This window comes from Adiantum capillus-veneris, chromosome 17 (genome assembly GCF_014529385.1).
Source record: "Adiantum capillus-veneris isolate H3 chromosome 17, ASM1452938v2, whole genome shotgun sequence".
In the NCBI taxonomy this organism is placed as follows: Eukaryota; Viridiplantae; Streptophyta; class Polypodiopsida; order Polypodiales; family Pteridaceae; genus Adiantum; species Adiantum capillus-veneris.
The window spans coordinates 442350-461275 of NC_140947.1; the positions used below are offsets into that span (position 1 = coordinate 442350).

The 18926-nt window shown below is 41.8% G+C and overlaps 1 non-coding gene across 1 annotated transcript; it reads left to right on the top strand.

Moving 5' to 3' along the window:
* The first annotated feature begins 16803 nt into the window (after positions 1 to 16803).
* On the top strand, positions 16804 to 17084 carry LOC147436701 (RNase MRP). The gene has a single exon (XR_015185001.1).
* Positions 17085 to 18926: the final 1842 nt, after the last annotated feature.

The following is an 18926-nucleotide window of genomic DNA, read 5'->3' on the forward strand; positions in this document are numbered from 1 at the left end:
TGTGAGGAAAAACCAATTCTTAGAGGCTTATTGACGGATTAATTTCTCTTTAATTACGTCTTAATGCATAAGAGAAATGAATTCAATTAAGCTACAATGTTAATGAGTGATTACAATAGTGATTCCCTTCAATCTGCACAAATACTAGCTTACCGATTAATTACTATGCTATCTAGAGAGAGAAGATTCTGATAATTATGCTCTAATCATTAATCGAGAGTGAAGAATGGCTGATAATTCAGCTATGGGATAATGATTACATAATAGAGTATGAATAAGGAGAATTTAGAGAGTAGTCATAGAGATTTTCGGTTAGGAATAGACATAATGTACGAGAAATTTTGATGGTAGAGAAAGGGATTTTCAGATGGCATTAATTAAACTGTCGTTACCGTGATTAAGAGCTGGTAATCTTCTCGATTTTCTGATCTAATCGAGCCTCTTGAGATGAAAATTCGGCAGCACCTCCCTCCTAGCTTCTTCTTCAATAGGTGTGTGATTCGGCAGCACCTCCCCAATGTATGAGGGTGTGTGTGTATGCACTGTGTGTGTGTGTGTGATCATAAGTGTGTGTGTGTGTGTGTATGCAGGTATTTAAATAGGTTCCTACAGGCTGAAAATCGATCTGGGTTGCTAAATGCATCTGGGAGCTTCTACAGTTAAGCATGGCAAGTCCAGTTCTCTGCCCACCAAGTGTCAGGTTGGCTTGGTTAACTGGTTCTGAGACTGAGTTGCAGGCTTGGCAGCTTTCCCAAGACTCCCACAAAGCAAGAGGGCGCCCCCTAGCTGCTAAAGCTGATCTGGAGTGGCCTGGGACCTGTTCCCACACAGTCCCGGGCCCCCGGTGCCTCCTCGGACAATTTTTAGGAAATTTGGTTCTAGGCTAAAACGGGTCATACGAATCGGATTTTGATGCCGTAAATTGCCATACAAAGCTCTAACTAAGGCATACTGGCCCGAGTACCTGCCATATTTAGCAGCCCTCGGGGTTCGAAAATGCATTTTTTTCAAATTCGGGGTACGGGTGCAGATTTTCGAGACGGTCAAGACTGGACGGGTCGGGTGACCAAAAACTTACTATTTTTGGAAATTTTTCACAAAAATTATTTTAATTCACATTTTTAAGCTTTATAACATTCTAAACATCATGGCACTGACAGAATCTAAAAAACTGCTAAAAATAGTAACTTATTCCATTGTATTCATTTCGTGGTACACGGGTGCTCTTGTGATCGGGTCAGAGACCTTACAAAATGTTTCATTGAAGTCAATACCTTTGTGTTGCAAAAACACTTTTACCACAAGCCTAGACTTGTACCTTTTCTCCCCACCTTCTTCTTCCTTCAGCTTGTACACCCATTTGTTTTGAAGTGCCCATTTACCTTTAGGCAACTCAACCAACTCCCATGTTTGGTTACAAAGTAGTGAGTCCATCTCCACTTGCATGCTCTTCATCCATTCTTCTTTGAATTCATGATGCATAGCTTCTTCATATGATTTTGGCTCTCCAGAATCTGAGATCAAGAGATGGTTGAAGGATGGAACGAACCTTTCTGGAGGTCTACTTGCTCTTGTAGATCTTCAAGGAATAGGTTGAGGCTCCTCATTTGGTCGACGTTGTTGCACATTGTCACCATTTGCTATCCTTGAGTCTTCACCGTCCTCAAGCTCCATGTACTCATCACCTGTTTCTTTTGTTTGTTTTCTTACCAAGTAATTTTTGTACATATTTTGTTCATTGAAAATTACATCCCTACTTCTAAAGATTTTACCATCTTCAGGATTCCATAGGCGATACCCAAAGTCACCTTCTCCATAGCCAATGAAGAAATGCTTTTTGGACTTTGCATCTAGCTTTGACCTTAGGCTTCTATCTATGTGCATGAAAGCCTCACACCCAAACACTTTGAAAAATGCATAATTCAGCGGTTTACATGTCCATGCCTCTTCTCGAACTCCCCCATCCAATGCCGTTGAGGGTGATCGGTTGGTTTAATACACATATGTAGTTACCCCTTCCGCCCAAAGCTCAAGCGGTTAGCCTGCATTTAGCCGCATGCTTCGTGCTCGCTTCATGATTGTTCTGTTCATCCTTTTGAAAATGCCATTTTGTTGAGGTGTCCTTGGGGTTGTCTTTTGCCTCCGAATGCCATTGCTAGCATGAAAGATTTCAAAAGCTTGGCTGTAGTATTCGCCTCTATTGTCGGATCTGAGGCATTTAACCTTAGTACTTGTTTCATTCTCCACAAAGGCTTTCCACCTTTGAAATATGGAAAACACATCGGATTTATTCTTCATTACATAAACCCATGTTTTCCTAGCCGCATTGTCTACGAATGTTACATAATACAATGATCCACCAAGTGATGGTGTCCTTGCAGGACCCCAAACATCAGAATGAACCAGGCTCTAGTCTTTTATTTTTTCTTTCATTTCCTGATTTTTGAAATTTTACCCTCTTTTGTTTACTATAAACACAATCTTCACAGAACTCTAAGTCCACTTCTTTCAAACCTGGTAAAAGCTTCTTTGTTTGAAGGATTTGCATTCCTTTGGCACTCATATGCCCAAGCCAATAATGCCACACCACACTGTCGACTTCCGTAGCTATTGCACAAGTTGAAGTTTGCATGCTGATAGAACACAAGTAAAGTGTACCAACCTTTTATCCCTTGGCAACCACCAAAGATCCCTTTGAGATATTCCACTGTTTCGAATACGATGTTGTGACCTTCATCGTCCAATTGTCTATAGAGATCTATTTTTCCGAAGAGAAGGAACATGCCTAACATCTTTAAGCTTCCATTCATTTTCGTTAGCAATTTTGACACAAATTGTACCTTTGCCGACAATTCCACACGCTTCATCATCTCCCAAGCATACATACCCAAAATTACCTTTGGTGTAATATTGAAAATGTTGCTTGTGGGGTGTCGCATGGAATGAAGCCCCGGAATCTACTATCCAGGAATTAGACACATTGTCTAATGAGAGAATTAGAGAATCTTGCTCTACTTTACCTGCCACATTGGCCTTTGATGTTGGCTTGTTGTCTTGAGACTCCGGCTCCTTCTTCTTCTTGCACCAGCAATCCTTCTTGACCTGGCACTTCTTACCGCAGTTCCAACATTCAAGAACTGAGTTTGTGTGTGACTTGCTTTGTCTTGTGCGATCACGACCCTTTTGGTTTTTGAATCTCTTCTTAGGCCTTCCTCTCGTTTCCATTGACAGTGCAGCACTTGATGATTCTCCTGTGATTCTCCTTTGCATTTCCTCACTTATAGGAACACCCCACAACATCATCAAACTTAAGAGTAATTGTGCCAAAAATAGAATTACTTATAGCCATCACAAGGCTGTCCCAGCTATCTGATAGAGACGATAGTATAAGGAGAGCTCACACTTCGTCATCGAGATTTATTTTCACCGATTGAGCTTACTTATGTTGTTAAAGTCATTTAGGTGTTCTGCAACAATTGAACCATTCTCTGTCATCTTTAGATTGAACAAGCGATTCATGAGAAATACCTTATTGAATGCCGATGGTTTCTCATAGAAGTTGTCAATCAAGTGACTTTATCAAGTCCTCTGTGGTCTTCATCTCCAAAACGTTGATGGCCACCATTGACGCCAAGCTTAACCAGATTGTTCCCAGTGCCTTTCGGCCAAAGACAATCCATGCTTCATCTGCCATCATTGCAGGCTTCTTTACAAGACCGCCTATTGGCAAATAGAGATCCTTCTGGTAGAGATAGTCTTCAATCTACATCTTTCAATGTTGGTAGTTTTTTCCATTGAACTTCTCGATCTTGAGATTCCCTTCCTCCGCCATTACTCCCACTCAATTCAAGGAATCCTTTCCTTGAGATAATTTAGCTACGAGCAAACCTTGCTCTGATACCAGTTGTTGTTAGAAAATATGACGTAGTTAAGTAGATAATTGAGTAGATTACATAATGGAGAGAGATAACTTTCACACACAAGATATTATAGAGTAGAGAGAGAGAGAGAGAGTACACAGGATATACATGGTTCACCCAATGTGGGCTACGTCCACGAGAAAGCATCCACTCAATGGCTTTAGTACTTCAAAACAAGAAGTAGGTTACAAAGGGATTATACCCTTTTGGAGCTCCCACCTTGCTTCACTCTCACCACCTCACACCCACCTTGTTGCATCAACTTCACACTATAAAATGTGTGTAGAAATGGCCTCCTTTTATAGGCCAAAAATGTTGTCCTCTCTCATGAGAAGCAACTATGTGTAGCCACGCTTGTGTAGATAAGTCCAAATCGGACCCTCCAATCTGCCCATGTGTGACCGCCCTTGACAAGACAAGTCCGCTTTTGAATTCGGCCACCGGCCATTGACTTCCGACCACCGGCCAACTAGCCAACTGACCGGTCGTTTTTCGACCACATTTCGGCCGCTGTCCGGCCATAATATTCTGGCAAAAAGGAATATACCGGCAAAAAGGAATATTTCGGCGAAGCCAGTCTCGAGCTTCGGCTCGAGACTTGGCGTGAAAGTTTTGGTTTCCGACGAGTGATTTTTATTTCCGGCGAGTAATTTTTTATTCACGCACGATGGCTTCTCCTCATAATGGGACCTTACAAATGTGCATTTTTAACACAAAAAATTACAAGGGGTAAATCAGGCTCCATACTTAACAACTTGATCAATAGATCCCCACATGCTTTATTGAAGTTTCTTGTACCTTTGGAGTTATGGTCAAGACATAAATTTTCTTATGAAAAACTCCACACATTTGGTTGTGAAGCTTATGCACATGTACCCAAGGAGTTGCGTGCTAATCTAGATCCTAAGTCCAAGAAATTCATCTTCATTGGCTATGGTGTAAATGGTCAATTTGGCTATCATTTATGGGATCCGAAAAGTTGATTAGTGATCCATAGTAGTGATGTCTTTGATGAGACTAAGATGCATAGACATCCAGTGAAAGACGTTGAATTCTGGAAAGTGACATTTTTCAATGTATCACCTCCTATCCAGACAGCTCTTGAGCCACTTACTACACAAGCTAGTACGAGTTGTGATCAGCCACGGAGATCTCAAAGAGTCTCACATCTGCCAGAATGTTTTGTTCCAGGCATGGATTTTGTTTTACTGATAGATAGTGGTGAGCCTTCTTGTTACAAAGAGGCTATGCTAGCCAATGATAAGGTTCATTGGAAACATGCTCTGAAGAGAGAGCTATCTAGTATTGCCAAAAAAAAACATGGAAACTTGTTTCGTTGTCAAAAGGTAGGAAAGCATTGCCTTCTAAATGGGTTTACAAGAAGAAGATTGACAATTACAAAGCTCGTTTAGTGGCCAAAGGTTGCAAGTAAGAATATGGTGTTGATTTTTCTCCAGTGGTCAAGATGAACGCACTGAGAATGTTGCTTGCTTTGGTTGCCATTGAAGATATGGAGCTTGATCAAATGGATGTCATTACAACTTTCTTACATGGTGATCTCTAGGAGGAGATTTATATGCAGCAACCTGAAGGGCTTGTGCTAAAGAGCAAGGAACATTTGGTTTATAAGCTTCTGAAAAGTCTCTATGACTTGAGCAATCATCCAGACAATGGTATCAAAAGTTTGATGCATTTATGCGTTCCCTAGGCTATAAGAGCAGTAATGAGGATCCATGTCTTTACGTGAAAGACCACCCAGTGGATAGCTTATTATGCTTATCCTTTATGTAGATGACATGCTTATTTCTGGTCATTCCAAGAAGAAAATTGTTGACTTGAAAACCAAGCTGAAAAGTCAATTTGACATGAAAGATTTGGATGAATCCAATCACATTTTGGGTATTTGCATTACTCCTTACCGTAAGAAGAGGTTGTTGTACCTATCTCAAAAAGAGTATGTGCACAAGATTTTTTATCGTTTCAACATGTAGAAGGGGAAGTCTTTGACTACTCCATTGCCTGCATATTTGAAACTTAGCAAGAACGACTGTCCCAAATCTGATGAGAAAAAAGCTGCGATGGATAAGGTTCCTTATGCTTCACCTTGTGGTAGTCTCATGTATGACATGGTGGCTACAAAGACCTGACATTCCACATGGAGTGGGAGTTGTCAGCAGATTCATGTTTAACCCTGGTAAAAAGCATTGGGATGCTATCAAGTCGATTCTCAGATACTTGAGTGACACTGCAAATAGACAGTTATGCTATGGTCATGGAGAGTCATCCATTCAAAGATTTGTAGACAGTGATTATACGGGCTATGTTGACAATCGTATATCAAAAATAGGTTGGATTTGCTAGTTCTGTTATTTCTTGGAGATCCACTCTTCAAGATTGTACATCCATTTCTACAACACAGAGGCAGAGTATGTTGCATTGAGTGAGGCATGCAAAGAAGCTATTTGGCTTGCTCGCCTAATGAATGTTCTTGGATTGGAGAAGTGTATACCAATTCTTCATTGTGATAGTCAAAGTGCTATCGCCTTGGCTAACAATCCATTGTTTCATTCCAGAACGAAACACATTGATGTGCGTTATCACTTCAGTCGTGAATTCCTGGCAAACAAGAGCCTTGATTTAGTGAAGATTTCTACGTTAGAGAACAAAGCGGATGCACTCACTAAAAGTCTCTCCAAAAATCAGTTTTAGCACTTTTGTGAGTTGATGGGCATTGGGTGAAGCGTGGTTCTCTTCCGATCTTATGGTCTCCCACATTGGCCCTCAAGTGGGAGAATGTTAGGTTTAATGACCATGTGGCCGACCACCCATCACTAACTGCTACTAGCCCCAAGTGTACAGCTATACACTTATGTGATCCACTAACACAAAGTACAATGTGTATTGTGCCTAAGTGCATATGATAAAGAAGAAAGAAAGGGGGCCCATAGTGTGTGTCGTCTCTCCCCTTCCAACCTGTGTGTGTGGCTATGGTGGTGTGTGTGTGTGTGTGTGTGTGTGTGTGTGTAAGTGTGTGTGCGTATTCATCTTTCTCTTTCGCTATGCTCCCGGATCCTCTCATTCACGAAGTACATTATAGTTGCTACAGACTATTTGACCAAGTGTGTGTTAGCAGCTGGACACACCCAACAGAGAATGATTGCCCGACGGGATACTAATTTCCTTTGTAATCATTCCTTAATTGAGAAGGAACCGTCATTTCACCTTTGTAAATAGTGGGGCTTGCAGAAGCTTCCAAATTGTATCCCATTTTTGACATTTAGACTGAGTAAATGGTTAAATTGGAACATTAGAGTTTGAGATTGTAAGGTATTTATACCACTTTTGACCTTAATGCAAAAAAACTTGTCATTTTTATAAGTTTTGTCTGTGTGAGTTGAGCGTACTCTGTGTACGAGAGAGAGTGAGAGTTTCTCTTGACGCTACACACGCACTAGTGGTCGAAATCAAGTGTGGAGAAGTGCAGCGTGTTGCCCCCGAAGAGAGCTACGCGCCAACACCTACATTGCAGGTGTACGGCCCGGTTTTGCAAGATCGACCCACGAGCTATATCTGGTGATTCGGTGAGCATACGTTGTCTGTTTGTGCATTTCAGCATATCCACGCGTTCGCAATGAGTAGAGCTACACATTAGGCACTTTAGTTTTTAGAAACGACGACGTGCAAAAACCTGTCAAACATCCTACGTGATTTTGCACCAGGTGTTTAGGGTTTGAGTTTTGGGTCACGGACCTTAAGGAGAGTGACCTATTGGTGTTAATAGGGTTTCCTTCAAGTTCCAAAGCATTTTGAGAATGTTTGATGGGTATTTGGCTCTTGAAAGCGTTGTAAAAAATCTCCTCTTGTGTACTCTTGAAGGCTGTAACTTAGACATTGGGTAGAGACCTCTGTAGGAAGTATTCAATAGTCGGTCGAGTGTAGGTTGACACCCTATGCTTGCTTCCACGCATCTGCGGGTCAAGTTTCGTCCTTAGCTAACAAATCTTGTTAGATGAGTTCTCGTTGTGGTGACGCCCATCGTGGCATATCCGCCAACATTGGCGCCGCTGCCGGGGACGAAAACCCTAGGTAGGTGACCGAGACTAGTCCTTGAGGATAGGGATTCTCTGGCTTGCCAGAGTCTTATTTTACATTTAGATAGGATCAGAGGGTGGGGGACTCTCTAGGTCTTAGGAGGAGTCTAGGGAGCGAGTGACTCGCCTAGATCCTTCGACTTAGGTAGTATTAGGTAGGAGAGTAGGAGTTGAAGTGGTAGAGGCGGTGAAAGGATAGCTTGAGAGTCCGAGGAGGCCAAGAAGCAACCGAGACACCAAAATCACCATCTCACATGATGAGTAGGAGTAGGGTAAGTAGGACATCATGATTATGATCTGGAGCACTTCATGCATGTTATATTTGCTATTAGGCTCATCAAAGAGCTGTAAAAGACGGAAAAGAGTGTTTAGAAGCTGAATTGAAGTTCAAAAATTTCTGTGAGTATTTTTGAGAGAGCAGCAGAGCATAGGGGGTACTTCTGTCAGAAAAAAATTAAATTTTAAGACAGTAGACATCCTACGTGTAGCATGTCTTCAGAGGGATTTTAGCAAGGAATTTGGAGAAACTGATGTCACCTGTGTGTTCAGAGGGTGGGTTTCACCCTAGTAACATATAGACTTGAGTGTTTTTCCCTTATTGGATTGCCCAAAAGCTAAAAGGTGGACTCAGAAAATGTAAAAGTTCAGAAAAGGTTTAATTGAGAGAAATTTGCATATTTTTGCACTTGTAAGGCATATTGGCACTTTCTGAGAGCATAGGGAAGGCAAGGTAGCACTTTACGCGTAGGATGTCTACAGGGTGTTCTGGTGAGAATTTTGAAAATCTGAGTTGACCAGTGTGTTTAGAAGGTAGAAATTACTCTATATTCACTTGGAAGGGGGAATTTGACCATATCTTGACAGGATAAGGCCAAAAGAAAGGAAATTTCCAGACATCCTACCCAAATTGTGCCAAGGTATTATTTTAAGACCAAAACCATAGGATGTCTTCATGAGCATGATCTACATGATTTATTGAGTGCATGAGAAAGGTTTCATCTCAATTGGGTGAGAAAATTGGGTTTTAAGAAGACTTTAGCAATTTTGACTGAAAAAGGCTAAAATAGCTGAATTTGGGGTCTTTTGAAATCCAAACTAAAATCTAAGCATAGCATTGGGTTGCTGACATCAAGGGGAAGTTGTGGCTCAAGTTTGGGGTCAAACAGAGCACTTAGATATCCTACGCGTAAGATGTGTTCACAATGATTTAGCACTCCAAATCCAACTGTGAGCATACCAGAGTGATCAGCACCTTAAGAGGAGTCTGTGGTTTGAAGTTGGAGCAATTTTGAGTAGTTAGACATACTACACATAGTATGTCTAAGGCATGATATTGAAGTCAAAATCTGACTATGGACATAGCAGGGTATTGTATAGCCTTAGGCAAGCCTTCTAGTCAATTTTGGTCCAAATTAGTTGATTTGACTGGTGAAATATCAGATCAACATCAGGCTGCTGGAACAGATTTCTGATCACTTGACCAGCTTATAGGTGTCCAAATCAAAAAGTGAGAATAGTTGTGGACTCGGCACATCAAGGGGAATCTATGGTATAAATTTCAGCCAAAATAGAGGAGGTAGACATGCTACGTGTAGGATGTCTACAGGGTCTTATTGAAGTCAAAATCTGACTGTGGACATAGAGTGATGTTCCAATTGACTTAAGAGTTCTAGAACTTCTTTCAGAAGTGAAATTGGACCTTGTTTGACCTTTTGATGGAGCAAAGACGGAATTAAGACTTTATCTCTAGACTGACAAACACTCAAGTAAAGTACAGTTCCAGATTAGCAGACCTAATCAAGAACATCCGAAGTGTATAGAGTACAGTAGTGGTTGAGGTTAACCCTCCAGTTATACCAATCATTACTAAGACCACCTCTAGCGGTTAAATGCTTTGATTCGATTGCCGAAATTAAACGCTTGTGTACAGGTATATTCAGTGGGCAAGAAGTTGTGCGAAAACTGATCCCTTGCCAGGTGAGTGGTTGGATTTGTGATAAATTGCATTTCTAAATTTGATGAATTTAAGATAAGGAAGACACATTCCTAGAGACCAAAAAGTGGCAGGTGATCAGGGTAGCTTAGTGTCCACCGATCATTGAGGAGGGTAGTGATACTGACACTTCATTAGATAAGTCCTTCTTCATGATGGGTAGTCAACAGCCAGGAGGTTCTCCGGTGAAGGACCAATGCTAGGAGGAAGTACCTCCCAAAACCCTTTGAACGATGCCAAGTTCACTATAATCTTCTTAGAAGGAACAAACTCTAGGGGAGCCCTAGTTTATTCTAACTATCGGGGACGCAAGTGTATTTGTATAGAGGAAAGACCTTCTCAGAGACTGGAAATAATTCCAATCTATGATAATGGAGATAGATTGTGAGACAAAAAGGGGAACCACTATCTGATAGTTAGTAACCCTGAGGATTACAACAGATTAAAAGATAATGTAGCAAAAGAAAAAATGGTCTCAGAGGCTCAAGAGCCGCCGCCTCCAAAAATTGATCAACCTGGAGCTCTTTTTATGTATCATAAAAAAACAACCAGGGTCTCTACCTATAATTAGAATGTGGGAATTTACAAGCATGAGAGCGAGGGAGTAGTCTCTTATTTTTGATGCAAAGAACCCTACCCAAATGAATTAAGCAAAGACAAGGTTCTTTGCTTATTCTCTTATGAAATTGTTATGGGAAAGGATATCATTTTTGTTGACAGGTACGGGCGAGAATACAAACGAATTCTCCCAGAGGAGGTAGAAAAGGCAACAGTTCCAGAAACATCAACATATGCCCCCGAAGAAGTACCAAGGTCCACCTATACCCCTAGCAAGTCAACAAATCCATTTTCAGAAGAATACGACGCAACATCACATTCGAACCGACAACAGATGTTCAACTACCAGAACCAACAATCAACCCAACCATCATTGCAAGCATGGCTTCAGCAAAGTGCGACATTAGAACAAGAAAAAAATAGAGATGGTTATCCAGTCGCAAGAGGGCTAAAAGATTTACAAGAACCACCACTCTATTCACAGTATCAAGGTGAGAGTAAGCCAAAAACTCAAGAGTCGACAAAGCCTGGAAGACAACCCATAGAACGAGTTCGAAGAGATGAACCACCTCTTGCAAGAACCAGCAGAAATAATGGCTTAGGGGCACCTCTGGGAGAGGAACCCTTCCACTACCGAAGGCCAGAGGAGGTATATCGAGTAGGACGAGGAGAACCAATGATGAGATTTGTAGACCATCGTAGAATTAGACCTTCCCAGGTGAAAAAATGGGTAAACAAGAAATAAACGAGAAACAGAGATCCTAGGGATCATGTAGCAGCCTTTGTGCGTGTAATTAGACCTGAAAAAGTGTTGGACTTCCCTACTCAGTTTGCAGGGTTTGGGCTTACCCTAGAAGAGGATGCCGCTACTTGGTTTGACTCTGTGGAGCGTAGAGACTTTGAGTCTATGGAGGAGGTGTTTGACGAGTTTATTGAGAAATTCTCACAAAGGGGGATAGCTCATAATACAGTCTCACAAATCCATAAATTCAAACAGAAAGAAGAGGAATATGTGCGAAAAGAAACCCTACGACTAAAAAGATATGTGAAGTTCTGCCCTGTGGAAGAACTGCCAACTCAGTCCAGACTTATGCTTATCTTTATTCAAGGACTAAGGAACGTAGATCTCAAGAAGGACTTACATATGAAGAGGAGCACGACGTTAAATGAGTTAACTAAGGAGGCTCTTTACCTTGTAGACAATTTTGCGGTCTACAAGGAGGGTGAGTTCAAGGATCTTGATGACGATTCATCCTCATGACAAAGTGGAAGCAAGTCTGCTAAGACAGCATCGAAAGTAGAAGTAGCTGTAAGCCAGGAACAGCTTGTGGAGGAAGTGCTAAAAAAAATTAATATGTATGCCAAGCCTCATGCTAAGAAGCCGAAGTGGTGTGCTATTGAACAAAAATGGACAAACCATGTGACGGAGAAATGTTATTATAACAAGGGATATGTGAGAGAGCGACCATATGCTCCCCAAGCTCAGGTAGCATCTCCTCAAACTTTCACCGATGCGTAGGTATCAAGCAGGCAACCTACCAGGACCTGTAGGTGTTGAAAGACCACAACCAGTATTGGGGTAACAACCACCCCTACCAGGATTACGACTGGTCGGCTTAAGATACACACCAACGGTAAATGAACCAAAAGAGAAGGCTTTGGTACCTATGCATGCATATTACGAAGATTCCAATGGATATGCAGCAAATCTTGTCTATTATCAACCGGAAGAACCCCCAACGCTAGAACCTTGGAGCATGATTCTGCTACAGACGGGCGCGTAGAGAGCCCTACAAAACACTATAGCACATAGCAAGACATAAATGACTAAATCTACGTACCTGCCGACTCGCACAAATCCATAATTGAGCACAACACAAATAGAGAGAGACAGAGAGCGGGAGAGAGCAAGAGAGCTCGTGCAGGCGCACCTCCTAGAGCGGAGTGCTACGCCTAGCACGAAGAGAGAGACGAGAGGAGAGAAGAGAAGAATACACAGACACTGGGTGCAATCTCCCCCCGTGCAAGAGTGACCATTTCCCTCTTGCACGTATTTGTTTTATAGATTTCTTAAATGGTCAATTGTGAGTACAAACTGGCCGAAGCTCATAAAGAGCACTTGAATAATACATGAAATATATTTCCGTATGCAGAGGGCTAGCTTGGTCAAGCCTTTTCCACCTGTCAACTGCAATAAATCATAAAATATCATTTTTATACCATACCTCTCCATTGGAAAGCAACTGTCCTCAGTTGCGAAGATAAAAATCTGCAAACAATACTTGTCAAAAACAATTATTAGAAATCTGTATCAAATAGTAAAAGGTAAAAAAAAATCCATAAAATTAAACACATTGGTTATGCCTGCCGTCATCCACATACTACCTGTTCTAGTGTCCCATACCACTAGAATAAGCGGTATATGTCATACCCTGATGAATCAGGATATCATTGGTCACACTCAATATTGTATAAATCAATTCTCATCAATCTCAAGTTCACTTCCATAAATACTGTCGCAACAGAAAACCATCATATACCAATTCCAAATCCAAATCCAAGTATCCTTGATTTTCTATACTCGGGTAACAAAATCATACCAGTTGCAGTGCAGCATTATTTTGTGATCGGTGTTGCCTAAATCGGCGAATCTACACCATTAAGACGTGTTGCCTAAATCGGCGAATCTGCACTAATGCTGCCTAAATTGGCGGATCTGCATTGTTTTTTTTTTTTAATCATGAATCTGCAATTTATCAATGTGCTGCCCAAATCGGCGGATGTGCACTAGGAGGAGCATTTACACTTTGCCTAAACCGGCGAATCTGTGTGCTTGTAACCAATGGACTAGGCAAGACATAAAGAAGAAAAAAAAAAGAAAAGTATATTTACTACGTTGCCGACATTACAGTGCATTATATCAAAGCACTTACAAATGGTTGTGCACTATCCCAGGGCACCTTAGCTCGCATGAGTAGCTGCAAAGCTTACTGACAAAGCATCTCAACAAAATTATCTCACAAAAATTCCTTTGTAGTTAATTAGAGGGCATAATCTTCACAGTGTTTGAGTATTCATCTTAAATACAATGTAGAGAAAAGAGGAGTGACGTAGTCGAGGTATATACCAGCAGGATCCCGAGTGGCTACTTGATTATGCGTGTCGAGAAAGTTGTATTGTCTCTTGGAATGGTATCAGTAAACAGAACTAGAAGCTTGGCACAATGTTGTATGACAGAGTTAGTATAATCAAGCAGGAAGTAGTAAGGTTTAGGTGAGGATAGATATTGGATCGATAACAGAGTAGGGGGTATCATAAAACTTGATAAAATATAGTAAGAAGAGGAGCATGAAAGCCGTAAGAATGAATTTTCAAAATAAAGTTAAAAGATGACTTATCTAACGTCCTCGCATTATGGTCTACATCAGTTTTTGTGAATCCTTAAATGAGTTAGAGAAATGTAACAGAAACAAGTGAAGATTATGAAAAAAATCATTTGATTAAAGGCGAGCAAGACAAAGAATTTTAATTTCCTGTAAATTACGATAAACCGAATAAAGGTATGGGGGTTGAGCAGTGCTACTGTACATTAAATAAGGAGCCATTCGAAGAGGAGAGATACCCATGAAATCTTCACAATTTGGTAAGTCCTACAAATTTCAAGTCCCGAATGAAGAATGCAAAACATTTGACAACCGCGGTTGACGGAATCGCAAAAAGAGCATGCTATATAGTCGTGTTGCAATTAGATGAAGTTGCGAAAAGGGGTCATCGATCAAGCTGACTGTAGTAGTATGATCATGAACTAATGTGTGTTAATATTAACCAACTTAAAATAAAATGGGAATTGCATTGCTAGGAATGGCAAAGGTTAAATACTGTGCTACGTACCCAAAATCATGCAAGTCTTGCCATAAATATCTAAAGATTAGAAGTAAAATTAAATTTTTGCAAATAGTGTGATAGAATCCACTGAGGATATTGGAGTTATACAGAGCTTAGAGTTTAAGTTTACTTTACATGAGATATGAGGCCACTTTCATTGTTTATTCAGAGAAGATTCATGAGATGTAAGGATCAAAGATTCCTCAAGTTGTTTTTGCTATAGTTGCGCAGACACAAGGAGAGTTTTTTTTTTCTTTTGAGGAGATGAGACAATGGAAGACATTCACATAGGAAATTCATTGACTTCTTAAGAGCAAACTCCGCATTTAGAGCAGCAAGTTTCACAACAAACTTTAGAGTCTACCTATACTAGAGGTATATTGATCGACCGAGCCATTAAGCTTGGGAGAGATAGCTAGATGCCCATGTCTACCACAACAGTGATGGAGGCTCCATCAGAGGAGGAGGACTATTCTAGCACAACATGGGAGACGTACAGTACGACTATTTTTTTGTTTTTTTGAATAGAGGCGAACATTGAGGATGTACTTTAGCAACCGATGCAATACATCCTCGGATAGCACCCGATGCCAATCATCCTGAGACACTGATGTTTATTTTAGCTTGTATTTTACTTCATTTGATTGTGTACCCAAACATTGTATTAAATCCCCCAAGATTGTATCACTAATGTGATCTCGTAGGTCATTTTGGCCTTGTAAAGACAATTAATATAACGTGTTTTTTTTTGTTGTTGGGTGTTTGTGTGCACGTGTGTATGTGTGTGTTGACCATTGCAATGGAGCTTGTCATAAGAGTGGATGATCATTGCACTCGCTGCGGGTTAGTGTAATTGACTTGGGACGTACTTGATGCCATGAAATCAAAGCATACTTTTCAACACTACTGGTAGCTCAACTCAATACATTGCTTCCCTATGTGTTATATGTTTTGTAGTCCACCTTGCTTGATCCAATAGCACTAGTTGCGACACACTTTGCATCCGGTCATCTTGGACATCGCTATGAGAAAAGGGAAGGGGAGCTCAGCAAGAACAATATCATGTCCCCATCGATTATTGGAGAAGTTTTTGTGGCAAATTTGGGAAAGAAACCACAGCTGAGCTAGAGGGTGGTCCAAGCATCCTCTAGAAAGCAAGATTTGCTTCTTTATTGCCGATGTATAGGTAGCAAAACAAGCACTGCAAAGGATTAAACACAGCAAGTGGATGGGAATGCAATTTAACAATGGAAGGTCCTTGAACCTTGGAGGGCCTTATTAGCAAGAGGCGACGCTGGTAGGATATGGGCAGGCACTCTTAGCCTACAACCATAATAGAGGTTCATTTGTTTTTCTTTAGAGTAATCTGTTAACACCCAAAGCGTGGAAAGTCGTCCAATTGGATAGGCCCTCACCCATGCCATCATCATCTGCTTGCCCTCGCTCATCATGCTCCGTGGAAAGATTCTTCTTAAGCTTCTGATTCGGCCCATGAATATAGCATTCGCGCTTTGCTCCCTCCATGATGGCTGACGCAGTGCCAAAGTTGTACGAGGACACACACAGAGAGTTGGTGGCTTCTTGACCATTGGAGACAGTGTGATTCTATTTCTGTGTGTCATTGGGAAAAGACCAGCTCCCGAAGGGTGGCGCACTTGCATGTCGAACGCAAGACAACTGGGGGAGGGTGGTTGAAAGGCAGAGGGTGGTGGCCGGAGTAAGGGGAAATGATAACGAGAGTTGGAAACACACAAACACACACACACACACACACATACACACACACAGAGTTGTCGAAATTGGTGTGCGCGAGTGGTTGGCAGAGGGAGAGAGAACCGTTGCATGGAGAGTGGGTGGTAGTCTTGATAAGAAAGAGAGAAGTGGAACGGGCGGTTGTAAGGAGAGAAGGAGAGAGACTGAGGGCGGTTGACGGCCAGAGAGAGAGAGAAAGAGAGTCAAGAGACTCTACTGTGGTTGGTAGCAAACGGCAATCGAGAGTGGGTGTGTGCACCTATGTAGCCAATGAGGGGTAGAGAGAGGATAAAGAGTGAGTGGATGGCTGCTGGTGGCCGAGAGCTGAGTGAGAGAGAGAGAGAGAGAGAGAGAAATCCCTGCTGCACATAACCGAGCATGCGACCACAGCCGTAAATAGTAGGCCGACTGCATGGCAGTTGTTGAGGTATAGAACGAGAGGGAAAGAGAGAGAAAGAGAGAGTTCAACTGCTTTGTCTGCTTGTTAGGTGAATGACAGAGAAAGAGGAAGGCAGCGCTTCAGGTTTGTTTTCAACCGCTACATGGCAGGCCAAGAATTGGTGGGTTGTGGTTGCTCATGCTTGTTGCATGGTTAGCAGAGAGAGGGCAAGGAAGGAGGAGTGCTTCGGCTTCCCACCCTGCTTATGCAGGCGGGCCGAGTGAAAGTCCCCGAGTTAGGGGGCCGCCTGTAGAGGGCGAGGCCTCCTTGCACAGAAATGTGAGCCTAAAAGGGCAGACCTCCTTCCATTTGGCGTTAGCTGGATACTTGGGGCTGAGACAAATGTGGAGCCCCTTTCCACTGGAACGTCATATCGGGGAGCAGTTGACTATACCACAATCATGCACTCTCGCTTGCAATAGAACGGGGCTTACTCCCTCCTTGCCTTTTTTTTTTTGGGTGGATTACTTATCAGCTAGCAAATTGAAACCTAACACTACTATATCAAACCCTGCTAATTAAGATCTCACTCGTCGATTACGAACTTCCCTCACCTTTTATCCTATGTTGTGAGTCATAGCCGAACCTTCAAAGATTCTAATTTCGTGACATCCTATCTAAGGACACGTACTATTCTTTTCTTGTTCCCGAGTATCGCCTTAGATTAAGTTTAACCTATTATACTAATACGTTTAATTAGCATAATTATACTAATAAACTATATTATGACAATAAAGAAAGCACTCTTTTTAATTCAAAAAATCATTAACTACACATTGAAGCAATTAATGGAATCTAAACGTAAGAAGCAAAATACTTAGCTGGTATTGGCTAAAATCTTTAGTTTTGGAGCGTATCCTAAGCTCTGATACTACTGCTACAGACGGGCACATAGAGATCCCTGCAAAATACTCAAAATAGCACATAGCAAGACATAAATGACTAAATCTATGTACCTGCCGACTTGCACAAATCCATAATCGAGCACAACACAAATAGAGAGAGACAGAGAGCGGGAGAGAGCAAGAGAGCGCGTGCAGGCGCACCTCCTAGAGCAGAGTGCTATGCCTAGCACGACGAGAGATAAGAGAGGAGAGAAGAGAAGAATACACAGACACTGGGTGCAATCTCCCCCCGTGCAAGAGTGACCATTTCCCTCTTGCACGTATTTGTTTTATAGATTTCTTAAATGGTCAATTGTGAGTACAAAGTGGCCGAAGCTCATAAAGAGCACTTGAATAATACATGAAATATATTTCCGTATGCAAAGGCCTAGCTCGGTCAAGCCTTTTACACCTGTCAACTGCAATAAATCATAAAATATCATTTCTATAACAGATTGGAAGTACAGGACCACCAACAGCTGCACAGGCAGCAGGAGAAGGAAGATACAGCTTGGATGAACGAACACTGTTGTTCATAGCCAACGGAGGCATGGGCGGGTAGAGGCATGCATACCAGCTGAGAGGAGCTCAAGGAGCACCTCAACAGCCTAAGGGACCCTGCTACAAGTGTGGTGAAGACCATTGGCTAAGAGACTGTCCTCATGATGAAATCATTAGAGTCAATGTATATTGCACAGAGTGTGGAATTACTCACTTGATTCCTGATTGCCCTAAAAACCCGAGCAAAGGAGCAAAAACTACTTTGAACATGTTGGAAGCAGTACCTTCCAGTGGAGGGTCAGAAAACGAGACAGTAATACCTATTTAGGCAATGACACGAGCACAAGCTCAAGGAATGACAAATGAACCTATAATTGAAGAGCCAAAGACTGATGCCCCAAGTGCAGAAATGAAAAATCAAAGAAGCACTTGGAAAGCTAGAAAGACGCGTATGAAAGCCAGGAGAGAACGAGAGCAAACGGCTCTATCCGAGGTGTTAAAACACACAAACGATAGATTAGAGCGGTTAGAGGATCTAACTAGTTTAAGCTCACACACTGCGGCAACAATAGGGCCCAAGGAAGTAAAGGAACCCCGAAGTGCAGGATCAGGAGGATCAGTGCTGGTAGAAAAAGTAAATGAGCAGTTGGACGCACTTTTAAAATCATACGAAGCCAGACTCAAAAACTACCAAATCCAAGAGCAAAGATGGATGACTTATCCATATGCAGAAATAGAAAAACAGAGGTTTAAATGTGTCGAAAGAAGATTGAAACAACCCAATCCTTGATAGAAAATCCGCTTGTTAAACTTGCAAGTTGGCACGAGGTACCAGCTCCAACCCCTATCAAACCAACTCTAGAGAAACAAGTAGACACGAAGGAGAGACTCACGACGGCCTCT